At 40.7% G+C, this 12,073-nt stretch overlaps 1 long non-coding RNA gene and 1 other non-coding gene across 3 annotated transcripts in view; one reads left to right on the forward strand and one right to left on the reverse strand.

Annotated features, from left to right (window-relative positions):
• Nucleotides 1–12,073, reverse strand: part of LOC144027502 (uncharacterized) — a 30,291-nt gene continuing 18,218 nt past the window's right edge. Inside the window, exons 4-5 of one of the 2 annotated variants that reach the window (XR_013285473.1) lie at nt 9,518–9,579; nt 1–261 (exon numbers count right to left, since the gene is read on the reverse strand). This is a non-coding gene — a long non-coding RNA (uncharacterized LOC144027502). Of the gene's footprint in view, nt 262–9,232; nt 9,580–12,073 lie in introns of those variants that run through there. The other variant, XR_013285472.1, reaches the window with a different exon arrangement.
• trnaa-ugc (transfer RNA alanine (anticodon UGC)) lies at nt 4,718–4,789 on the forward strand. Its single transcript has one exon. It is a non-coding gene; the product is annotated as a tRNA-Ala (tRNA).

Genomic DNA, 12,073 nt, shown 5'->3' on the forward strand with positions numbered 1-12,073 from the left:
TTGTAGCTGCTGTCACGTTTACACTTGTTTACGTAATTAACCCGGAAACAGGGAGTACAAAAATAACACTGGGTGATAAGCCACATGCTGCTTCACCGCGTCCAAAGACAAAGACGCCATTGTTACGCCTGCTTTGCTACATTCCGCCTGCAGAGCAAAATCTTTCCCACCTCCCCCCGCTGTTATGCAACAGCTTCGGCGGTGATGAAGTCAGATGCCAGGCACCCCTGTTGGGTCCTCGGCTCCACCCGGACATCCAGCCTGCACGGGAAAGAAAAACACAATGAGCTGCAATTTTCGACCGGCAGAGGAATTCCCCCGTTTCACTTTCTCCGTCAAGCCAACTCCAAATTGATCACAGCTTGAATAATTCGGCAAGTAATGCATGTCGAACTCGTGGTTTGTGTGTGTGAGCGTGTGCGCAGTGGAAGGCCTCGCATCGCTCCAGAAAAAGAGAATCACGCAACCCCAAAACAGGCAATAACAAAGCAGCCGCTCCAAGCTTGTTGAGTCAGCCTTTGGCCCCCTTTGGCCTGCCTCCCCCTCTTCTCCTCACACTCCGTCCATCTTTGCTCTCTACCTCCACATCTTGACTTAGGCAGGACAAACGGCACGGAAGGGGGGTGGGATGGGGGCCTTCATCAACTCAAAAGCTTCTTTATGTCCCCAGCTGGGTCAAAGTGCTCGGCAGTTTGGAGGAAATCCATCAGGGGAGCGTGGCAGACGACTGCGTGGGTGTTGACAAAAAGACTGATGCTTACATAAAAGCAGAACTTTGGCAATAAAAAACACAGCAAATTGAACTAATAGTTTAAAGATCCTGCAAAGTGAATCCAGATTTTAGTTTTTGAATACATTATTATGAACAAACGTTTTTGACTGGAAAAAATGTTGAAACGTGCTCAAATACGTTACTTCGAACATACTTACGTTCGAACGTATTTGCAAGTATGTTCAAACATGTAAATACGGAAATGGTGCAAGTCAATACCCTGTGGAATTATGGGAAAAAATAGTGAACTGAAATCATACACTGCACACAATAATAAATCAGAAATATTACGACTAAATAATTTTTACTTATTTGATTTATTAACATAATATATAACATAGGTCAAATGCTAACAAAATAGTACTTAAATAATGCTAAAAATAATAAAATAATAATAAATAATAATAAAATCATAAAACAATATTAAAAATAATACTTGCGCATGCACAAATCAACACAACCATGGCATTATGGGATAAAGTATGTTCAAACATATTTGCAAGTATGTTTGAACACATTTGTATATGACTAAAATGGCACCCAATGATGCATTTGTGTGTCGGGCATGATTGGCCGCTTTAGAGTGCCTCGTTGTTGGCTCTGAGTGTGTGCACGTCACAATGAAAAAAGCGGAAGTGTGAAACAAAAAAACTTTTTTTTTTTTTTTTTTTTGAAAGCCAGATTTAACTGGGCTTCAAGCTCGTATGGCCATTTTAGACCACCTCATTCGCAGTCAGCGAATACTGTTTACGTATTTTTACGCCTCCAACATGAAGTCATGTGCAGTGTAGGTATAAGAAATATGTTAGAGTAGCATCCATTCTTACAGGTCACCGTAGAGATATTTGATTGACAGTTGACAGGTGAACATGGCCTCGTTTCACACAATCGGCGGACACGCCCACAGTGTCTAAAGGCAGAGTGTTAGCTTGATTTTTGTTTTGTTTTCACAATTTTGAAGCCTTGAAAAATGTTTTTTCTTAATCATTCAAGTTTGGCAGGGTTGTTAGCAATATTCTTCCCTGTGGTGTGTCAAATTTAGAAGACATTTCACTTTAATGTAAAAACTGAAATCAGTAAAGCAAAAATCAAGGCTAACAAACGTACGATCAACTAGAGAGAACAGTCTTTATTTTAACCTCCGCAAGTTACTGTGCTACCTGTTTTTGATTCTATTCCTGTTTGCTTGAGAGGACTGTTATCGTGTTATTCACTGGGAAACCAAGCTTTTCAAGGAAGAGGAGCGCTTGCAATTGTTGACACTTTTTTGGAACAGGACATTTGAAATAAACTTGCGTAATGAGCCACATGCTGTTTCACCAAGTCCAGCCATCGGTGAGCTCGGCTTAGGCTAGCTGACATTGGACAAGTAGACTCTTAAATTAACCTAACATGCTTGGTTTTGGAATGTGTGCGGATGGGAGAAATGCAAGCAGAGGAAGAACATGGAAGACGTGCTAACCACTAGTCGAAGGAAAACAAGTAGCGTGAAATAGTAGCTGGCTGTTTCGAAGGAGGAATTTCCTCCATCATTGATCCAGCCCAGGCATGGCTGGAATGTCATTGCCACATCCTCATCCTCACTGGCAGCAAACTGTGAGGATGGGGGAGGAAAAAAAAAATGGCTGCGGCGCCGCTTCCTGCTTGGTATTAGACGACGACCGCAAACGACGACGAGAGCGCACGGTGAAACATATGGTTTCATTTGATGTCGCTCTCCCTCCTCTCCCTCCGCCCTTCCTTCCATTTATCCGGCACGCTCCACCCCGCCATCATGTCCGCTTCCTTCCACCGGCCACCGCGACAATTTGGCTTTGCTGTGCTCACACCGAGTCAAATTACCATGACGCCGCTTGCAGGAGAGGTGACAGCCGCCCGCTAGCTGTCTGGCTAACAGGCTTTGTGGTACCCTGCCACCTTCTGTCACTTTCTCTTCGGGTTGATAAGAAGGGTGGAGGAAGCTCGTGGAAATTGCATCAGTGGCGTGAACGCTGCCACCGTGCCAAAAACACGGCACGGTGGTACCAGCATCAAAGTTTAAAGACATGCACACCCAAGTGCTTGCCAATGCTGTGTGACTGTCTGGAAAGCTGTCTCCATATCCTTGATGCTTGCGGTTCATGGACTAGTATGCTCTGCAATCACTAATAAGATAATTCCGAAAACTAGTAGAAAAAATACAACTCTTAACAGTAATGTTTTAGCACAGTCCTTATTCAGAAAACAACAAAATACATACTTGTGTAGATACTACAGTACCTTTTAAGCATGCCTGCTTTGCCTTGGTGGAGATGACAGGAATAGTGAATTTCACTTGTAATTAGCTAGCTTTCTAGCTTGCTAGTTTGCTACCTAACTAGCTATCTTGCTATCTAAGCTAACTAGCTAGCTTGCTATCTAAGCTAGCTAGTTAGTTAGCTAGCTTGCTATCCAAGCTAGCTAGTTAACTAGCTAGCTTGCTAACTAAACTCGCTAGCTTGCCCTCTTACTAGCTAGCAGGCTATTTAACTCGCTAGCTTGCGATCTATTTAGCTGTTTCTCAATTGCCGTTTTTGTCCGCTTGTACATGCTTGAGGTCTCGTGAAAAGTCATCAGTCTCGGCCCAAGTCCTGTTCCAATTGAAAGTTCATGCATAAAGCAAGAACGCACAGAATACCCAGATCTTGTTCTTGTTTGCTAGCTTAAACCAAGCTCGGTTGGATACTTGTGACGACTGAACTGGGAAAATGTCCCAAATTCGTCCTGCTGTCATTGAAATACATCAAGGGAAGGGAAGTTCACATTACAAACCTTAAATTGGATATTAGTATGAGATAAGGAATAAATACTCAAATGGCTTTCCATATTTAGTATGTGCCCACACCATCTTATTCCTCACTGTATACAGGCCTACATTAATTGTTGGCACTGCTCCCACACATCCTAGCGCACGCCATAGGACTGTGACCTCAGTCTGCCCTGAGGGTCCGTGCATGTGTGCATCGAGAGGGGTGGGGGAGGGGATTTCAACAGACGGGCTAATGGGGGTTGTCACACCAGGGAGTCAGGGGGGTATGCAGTCGTCTACTCCTCTGTGCCCTACACGAGGAGAAATTGGTACCGCTCTGAAGATTGTTCACTACACAAACCTTTAATACGTTTAAAGTGATGATGGCTGGATTTGCACTGCATGCTTTATGTGACACAATTCTCATTTTCTGGCACAGGTGTCATTGTATAAGGGCCACAAAACATTTACTCAGCATTTACACATTGTCCATGCATCAAAAATAAAAACAATGTGAAAACACAACTGCGGTTATTCATTAAATTTGCAAACGCATTAATGATGGCGAGATTACCCTAATTTAGATCAATAGTGTGGAAAGAGTCAACCCAGGTGGTAAGTAACATTTAGGACTCTATTTTTGTGACCGGTGTAAATCCGGCACGCCGTGTGGGCTATCTCTGCGTGGAGGCGAGTTAGATCCAGTATTGGTAATTTTGCAGACAAGAGCAGGCTGGCGGATTTGTGTCGCTGTGGGAGTGGTCACAGCTAATGTAAATAATGGTCAATCAAAGCTCCTTCTTTTTTCTATTTAACAGAATTTGAACCTGAGACCTTGACTTGGACTAGTGGGACCACCATTTGAAGATAGGCAGTAGACATGTGATTTCACCCAACCATCACGAATCAGTGAAAGACTATACAGTACATTTATTTAAAAAAAAAAAAAAAGATCAAAAATTTGATTTTCACTCATAATTAAGGGAGGGTTTGTTTGTTTTTTCCATCTTAAAACCAGTTCAATATAAATAAAATTGGTTGATAGCAGGGGTCTCCAACCTTTTCAGCCATTGGATCAGTTTATGGTAGGACTGGTTTTTCACTGCTGAATTGTGCTGATGTAAAATTTTATTTTATTTTATTTTATTTTTTATTTTTATTTTTTTTAAATCAGCATTGGGGATGTAGCTCAGTGGTAGAGCGCATACTTTGCATGCATGAGGTCCTGGGTTCAATCCCCACCCTCACCATTTAGTCAGTGCAGTTGAAAACGTATATAAAAAGTGTCAAACAAAATCCATCCATCCATCCATCCATTTTCTTGACCGCTTATTCCTCACAAGGGTCGCGGGGGCTGCTGGCGCCTATCTCAGCTGGCTCTGGGCAGTAGGCAGGGGACACCCTGGACTGGTTGCCAACCAATCGCAGGGCACACAGAGACGAACAACCATCCACACTCACACGCACACCTAGGGACAATTCGGAGCGCCCAATTAACCTGCCATGCATGTCTTTGGAATGTGGGAGGAGACCGGAGTACCCGGAGAAGACCCACGCGGGCACGGGGAGAACATGCAAACTCCACCCAGGAAGGTCCGAGCCTGGACTCGAACCGGAGACCTCAGAACTGGGAAGCGGACGTGCTAACCACTCGACTACCGTGCCGCCTCAAACAAAATCACCTTCTTAAAAAATAAAATAAATGGGAGCTTAACCATTTACTATCATTACTAGCATCGTAACAACTTCATGTAAAAAATCTCAACAATAGTGAAATGGGGAATGATGACATCAAAATACACGTGGTCTTCAAAATCACAAGTCAACTGAATGTACTGGCGCGAGTCTATGTGACTTCTCGCTTTGTTTCACCCATCCGTCACGCGTGATACATGGACGGGAGGTCACCGAGGGGCCGAAAGCTGACATGATGGCTGGATGTGCGTCTGGTTGGGTGAGGGCGGGCGCTCACCCGCCTGAATAACAACGCTCGGAGGGCGAGCGTCCATTCCTACCCGCTCTTCGCACCTCCGCCAGCCGAACGGCGTGTGGTAACGATGTTGTGAGAGTCAGAAACGAAAAGCCATTTGCATGAGGTTTGAAGCTCTGAAAATAGTCCGCAGTGGGATGATAAATATAGAGCTGCCTGTCTTGCCAGCCGAGTAGGCTGGAGGTAGTTTTTGTATTTGTGGCCTCCACTTTAATTGACACCTTACCTCAAATAATCACAGCTTTTAATGGAATAAACACAGGAAAGATTAAAAGTTGTCTTTTTAGTTTTATATAAATACATAAAAAACGATGAGAGGTCATTTAAAGAAAGACCTATATTTACCAATATAACACTTTTTCCTTAAAATTGCATAAAATTAATGTCAATTTTCTATTCTTCTGATTTCTAATTTGTAGTTTCTGATCGTACAATAACCACAAGCGGTATCGGCACACGTTAGCCCATCTATCGTGTGTTAGCGTTGTTGTTTAGCATTAGGCTAAGCATAGGAAAAGCTATGGGGATTTGTAAATACATGGTGTAATTCTCTTTGTTTTATATTGACAGTAAACTTCAGCTGGGAGTGGCATTAAGATAGTTTGAAGTATCTTTTTGGAAGATTTCTTCACGATCTGCCAAACCGCTTGTTGTGAAGTGAGTTCATTTGAGTTTACCGCCACCACAAAGTGCTCATATCTCAAATTTATGCTCACAAGTCAAAGCTAAAATCGCCCAAATGATGGCTTGTATCTCAAAAAACTCCAAAGTTGGATCATTTATATCTCAAAGCATTGCCACATTAAACACAAATTATTGCTAATAAGTCAAAGCTAAAAATCGTCCGAATGGATGGAGGACCAAAACTCCCAAATGTCAAAATAAATAAAACACTAAATAAACACATAAATGACTAAAAGTGAAAATAAAAATTTATATAATTTGAAAATTATCTATCCATACATTTCTTGACCGATTATTCCTCACAAGGGTCGGGGGTGGGGGTGCTTGAGCCTATCCCAGCTGTCTTTGGGCAGTAGGCGGGGTACAGCCTGAACCGGTTGCCAGCCAATCGCAGGGCACACAGAGACAAACAACCATCCACACTGACAATCACACCTGGGTACAATTTAGAGCGCCCAATTAACCTGCCAAGCACGTCTATGGAATGTGGGAGGAGACCGGAGTACCTGGAGAAGACCCACGCGGGCACGGGGAGAACATGCAAACTCCACCCAGGAAGGCTCGAGCCTGGACTCGAACCCGAGTCCTCAGAACTGGGAGGCGGACGTGCTAACCATTCGTCCACCATGCCGCCTATAAATAGTTAAATAAATGACTGAATAAATAGATAATAAATTACTAAATTAATAAATACTAATAAATAAAAACTGATTTATTTCCATTTATATCTATTTTTTATATAATTTTCTAATAATTTTTTTTTAATTCATTTTTATTTTTACATTTAGTCATTTTATTTATTTATTTAGTCATTTATTTATTTTGAATTGTGGTAGTTTTGGTCCTCCATACGAATGACGGCTTGTATCTCGAAAAAGTCCGAAGTTGGATCATTCATATCTCAAAGCCCCACTGTAATATTGAAAGTATTGCCACAGCATTATGCTACATTAGTGCTTGAAACCAATAACAGGTTGACATTATACATTTCATTCCTATTCCAATCAAAGGAACAACATGTAAAACGCCTGGGGCTCACTATTTGAGGAATTACACTAGTTTATCTGCTTTCTTGCACTTAAACATCTCCTGAGCAGCGCGCCGGCACAAATCTGCACGGCGCAGAATGTGAACCTTTTGTCTCAGTGCCGCGCCAATCCAATGTGGAGATTGTATTTTATTTTATTTTATTTTTTTAAAGCAGCCACACTGTCATGGGACACCTGAAGCTCCAAAAAGTGAGCACGACAAGATGAGCACCAGTGTGTGTGCATGTGTATGCAGAAGGGGTGGAAACCTTGCGGAAAATAGACAGGCGTGACCTACATATCCATGTGTGGCTTCTTATTAGCATACACGCATTATTCACACACACACACGCGCACGCACGCACACACAGAAGATAACAGTGACTTGTGTCATTGAGACAGCCAAGAAGAAGGCTATTTACATGATTTGCATTGTGTCCTTTGTTTGCAGTTAACTGTCTCGACACCACAGCAGATGGCACGCGCGCGCACGTGCACGCATGCATGGTTAATTTGGAGACGTGCACGCACCCTATGCGAGCGAGCCCAAATGCAATTTGAATATTGCATGACTCATTTTGGTGACGACGTCCTCCAATTGACACGATGACGCGGGCAGGCAGATGTGTTGGCTGCATGATGTGACAAGAATGTTGACATTTTAAAGTCCAATTTAGTGCAAAAGGAAGAAATTGGTCACCTGTGTCTGAAGTAAACAAACAGCATCTTTTCTCATTGGCGTGGTGCTGAAGTGCAACCTTTATTTTAAAAAAAAACAACAAAAACCCTACCTTTTTAATTTCAATGGTTACATTTTCTTTTTGAGGATCATTCTGAATTGTTATTAGCTATTAACATGGTGATGATGATGATGATGATGATGATTTTTTTTATTGTACAAATTCACACTGCCTCTGGTGCATATTACTCACGTTTGTGAAAGAAAAGGTCATTTTAAAAAGTACATATTTTTATTATGTGATTATTTAAATGAGTTTTTAAATTTATTTTTGTGTATTTATTTATTTTGTTTATGTATTTCTTTTTAGTTCATGTATTTATTAGTTGTTGCTGTTGTATTGTCATGTAATTATGTATAAAATGTGTATTATTTTGAAATATTATTAGTATTGTTATTATTATTAGTAGTATTATTATTATTACTTTTTTATTATTATTTATGGCAATATGCCTATAATGAAGACATTATTAACATCTTCAGATTATTTTCTATTTTTTATTTATTAATCAATTGTCATGTTATTATTATTATTATTATTATTATTATTATTATTATTATTATGTGGTATACATTTGCAACACATGGCATATATGCTACATTCACAGAACGTGATGTCCCATATGTCGTTTTTTTTTGTTTGTTGTTGTTTGTAATATCGACAGAGCTAAGAGTCAAAACATGATCCAATAATAATAATAATAATAATAATAATAATAATAATAATAATACAAAATTGGACCATGTTCTGACTCTTAGTTAAGTTAAGTTGAGGCCATATAATTGTATGAAATATGATAAATATTGCGCCGGATTTTGACATTCAGAACTCCTTTCAGGTTTCTTTCTCCTTGTCTCAATCTCCTGTGTGCTGTTTTTCCTCTTTTTCCTCCCCCTCCACCTCACTCACTCCCCTCACCCTACCCCCCTCATCCTCCTCATTGCTGAGCAGCATCCCCAGGACAACTATTAATCATAGGCAGAAATGATAGATGCTTTGCACACCAGCAACGCCATCTATTTTGCCTAAGTGCGTGCTGTCGATGCGCCGCATGTCTATCTGCTGAGCTGTGTGCAAACAACACACACACAAACACGGTTTGAATGCAAAAAAAATGCAATAGTTCAATAGTTCCGCATACATGTTTATTCTCATGTATGTTTGTAATGCATTAAAGTATTATTAAAGTAGTATTATAGACAACAGATTTTCTGAACCACGAAATTGAAGAGGCACTATCGTCATCTCATTTTCATATCAAAATCCGAAGGTAAGCTTTGTTGAATGTGTTAGATTCTGATAAGCAGCACACACTTGTGAATTATGAGAAGATCTTAATAGTCATTGTTCGCACAAAAACTTAATCAGATGTTTTGTCGATGATTTAGCATGAGTTTGAATGTGATTGGTTAATTCTGAACACAGCCACATCTCAGAGGAAAGAGGGTGTGCACACTTATGCAACTATCTTACTTCCATTCTCGAAAATATTTTTCAAAGTTGAACAGGTTGAATTTCATCTCACAAAAAACTGGCCTTTTGAACAGGGGTGTGTAGACCTTTTCCATCCACTGAGTCTGGTGACCGGTCCATGGTGTCTGTTGGATACACAAATTAGCGTTAGCTTCTGATTAGCAGCACATACTTGAATTATGAACACTTCCAAATGACAATGCGTAATCAATGTGCAAGACATTCAGGTTTCTTCAAGAGAAGCAAAAATGTCAAGAAAGCCAACTAGAATATCTGAACTTCATTTGGGATTAATCATGCGGGTTTTTTTTTTTACTCCTCACAAGGGTCACATTTAAGTCCGACCACTAGTTTGACCAATGATAAACATTGTCAAATAACAGCAAAATAGGTAATAATTCATTTGAGGAAAGCCTCAATAGTCTTTCATTGGGCAAAATTGGAGGGCAAAATGCATACTTGAAAGTCTCAGGAATGTGCCCTCATTGGCAGTCTTGCTCGTTGGGTATGAATTAAAGCGACGACACAAGTGCGTACAAGAAAAGAATATGATATATTGTTAATGCGTAGAGGAGTGTTTGATTCACTGCAGGTCCAGCAAAGGGGGGAGTACATGAGCAAAAGAGAAGTGATGAAGGGTGAGCAGCATGACAAGGATGATTTAGTCATTTGGGATCTATTCAAAGTGCAGGACAGGAACTTTTCAGATACAGCCAAGTGTCTATAACAGCGTCCCATTTGGTGGAAGAAAAATGGGGGGAAAAATTTGAACTGACATACACCTTTGGGCAGCTGTTGTGTTGTCTTGTATTCTATTTTTAAAGGGGAAGTCAAGCCCCAAAAATTCTTGACAATAATATTTTCTATGCAGCCCCACTAGTATAAATACGGCATTCTGGTTGATATTACGTTAGTGGAATATGAGTTAAGCAGTAAAATAAAGCAGTTATTATCAATATCAGAGGGCGGACATTTTACCAACTTGCCGTCGAGTGACAATGACATCACAGTTGCTCAGGTAACAGCCAATCACAGCTCAGCTTCAGAAAACAGGTGAGCTGTGATTGGTCGTTGCCTGAGCAACTGTGATGTCATCTTCAGTCGACAACAAGTGGTAAAATGGCTTCCCCCTGGGATGGATAAAAACAGCTGGATTTTGCTGCATAACTCATATTCCACAAATGTAATACTAATCAGAATGTCATGTTTAGACTAGTAAGAGTACATATAACATTATTGTCAAGAAATGTTGAACTCATTCACTCTCAGCCATTTTAACTGAAACAACACCCTTTGCTTCCAATTGTTTTACTGGATTTTGAATGACATTTCAAGGCCCACAGAATATTGTGTTCTATTTTATACAAAACATGGAACCTACTAAAAAAAAAAAAAAAAAAAAAAAGATTAGCGTCTCTTCTTTAATCTGTTTTTCGTTTCGCAGCAATTAGCATTAGAATATAGCTATAAGTTTCATCATTATTCAAAATCTGTTTGAAACAGTGAGGAAAAGAGCTTGTTGCAACATGGCCCTGGTTGATCTCTTATACTGTGCTGCCACCTGATGGCCATTTTTGTAATAACTACCATTGCTTCAACCGTTCTCTTCAGTTCAGAGGCTGCATCAAAGCCTTCTGTATGCTCTAGCATAAATATATATATATATTTTTTTAATCATAAAAAAATGTATAATATCTCTTTAGGACACAATATTTAAAATAGAACATATTTATACGTTTTGGGGAGCAAATGAGTAAAGGTTGTCTTGCCTTTTAGCACTTTTGATATCAAGCGTATACACTGTTTTGAATTGACGTAAAAGTCAATCAAATGAAAACACATGTTTTCATTGTAGTAAAAGAGGGACAACCAGGTTACAACCTGGGCAAAGTTTAATTTTAGAGTTCAGTAACGGGAAGCGATTAACAACCGATTCTCCGTCAGGAAGGTTTTGAACTTCAACACCGACTGCCGCTACCCCCGGCGACTCGTTAGCGCTAAGCTAATTACTAGCACTTCGGCGGCTGGGGGTGTGGATGTGATGGCGGGGGAGGAGTCGGGCTAATGATGGATTAGGCCGAGGTTGTTACACTGTTTCCTTTTGATGGGATTACGGCGCCGAGGGCTAAAGCGGCGGAGATGGTGTTTAATGGCGGCTTGACGTCGGCAATAAGAAGAGTGGCGGCAAATAAAGACAAGCAGGATAAAATGCCGTTTTTTTTCCCCAGGTTTCTCTAGCTCAGTGCTTCTCAAATAGTGGGGCGGGCCCGGGCCCCCCCAGGGGGGCGCGAGGCTCCATCAAGGGGGGCGCGTTTGACCTCGGGGAACATGCTTTTTTATTTTTTATTTTGATTAGTTTTGCTGTCCTATAATGAACTGAAGTGCAATTGCACCTCCACTACATTAGGCGGCAGTGGCGCTCCCATTATTGGCAGAGTGTGCACAGGGAGCATTCCCTTGGTGGTGTAGGGGTTTCGTTTGCACTGAGCATGCGCGCTTTACACACAGCAAAAAAAAAAAAAAAAAAAAAAAAATCAGCACATTATTTTATATTTTTGTTTTGCAGGTTAAAGTTGTTTTGTTTTTTTTTGTTTTTTGTTTTTAAATATTGTGCTCCTG

Source organism: Festucalex cinctus, chromosome 10, assembly GCF_051991245.1.
Source record: "Festucalex cinctus isolate MCC-2025b chromosome 10, RoL_Fcin_1.0, whole genome shotgun sequence".
In the NCBI taxonomy this organism is placed as follows: Eukaryota; Metazoa; Chordata; class Actinopteri; order Syngnathiformes; family Syngnathidae; genus Festucalex; species Festucalex cinctus.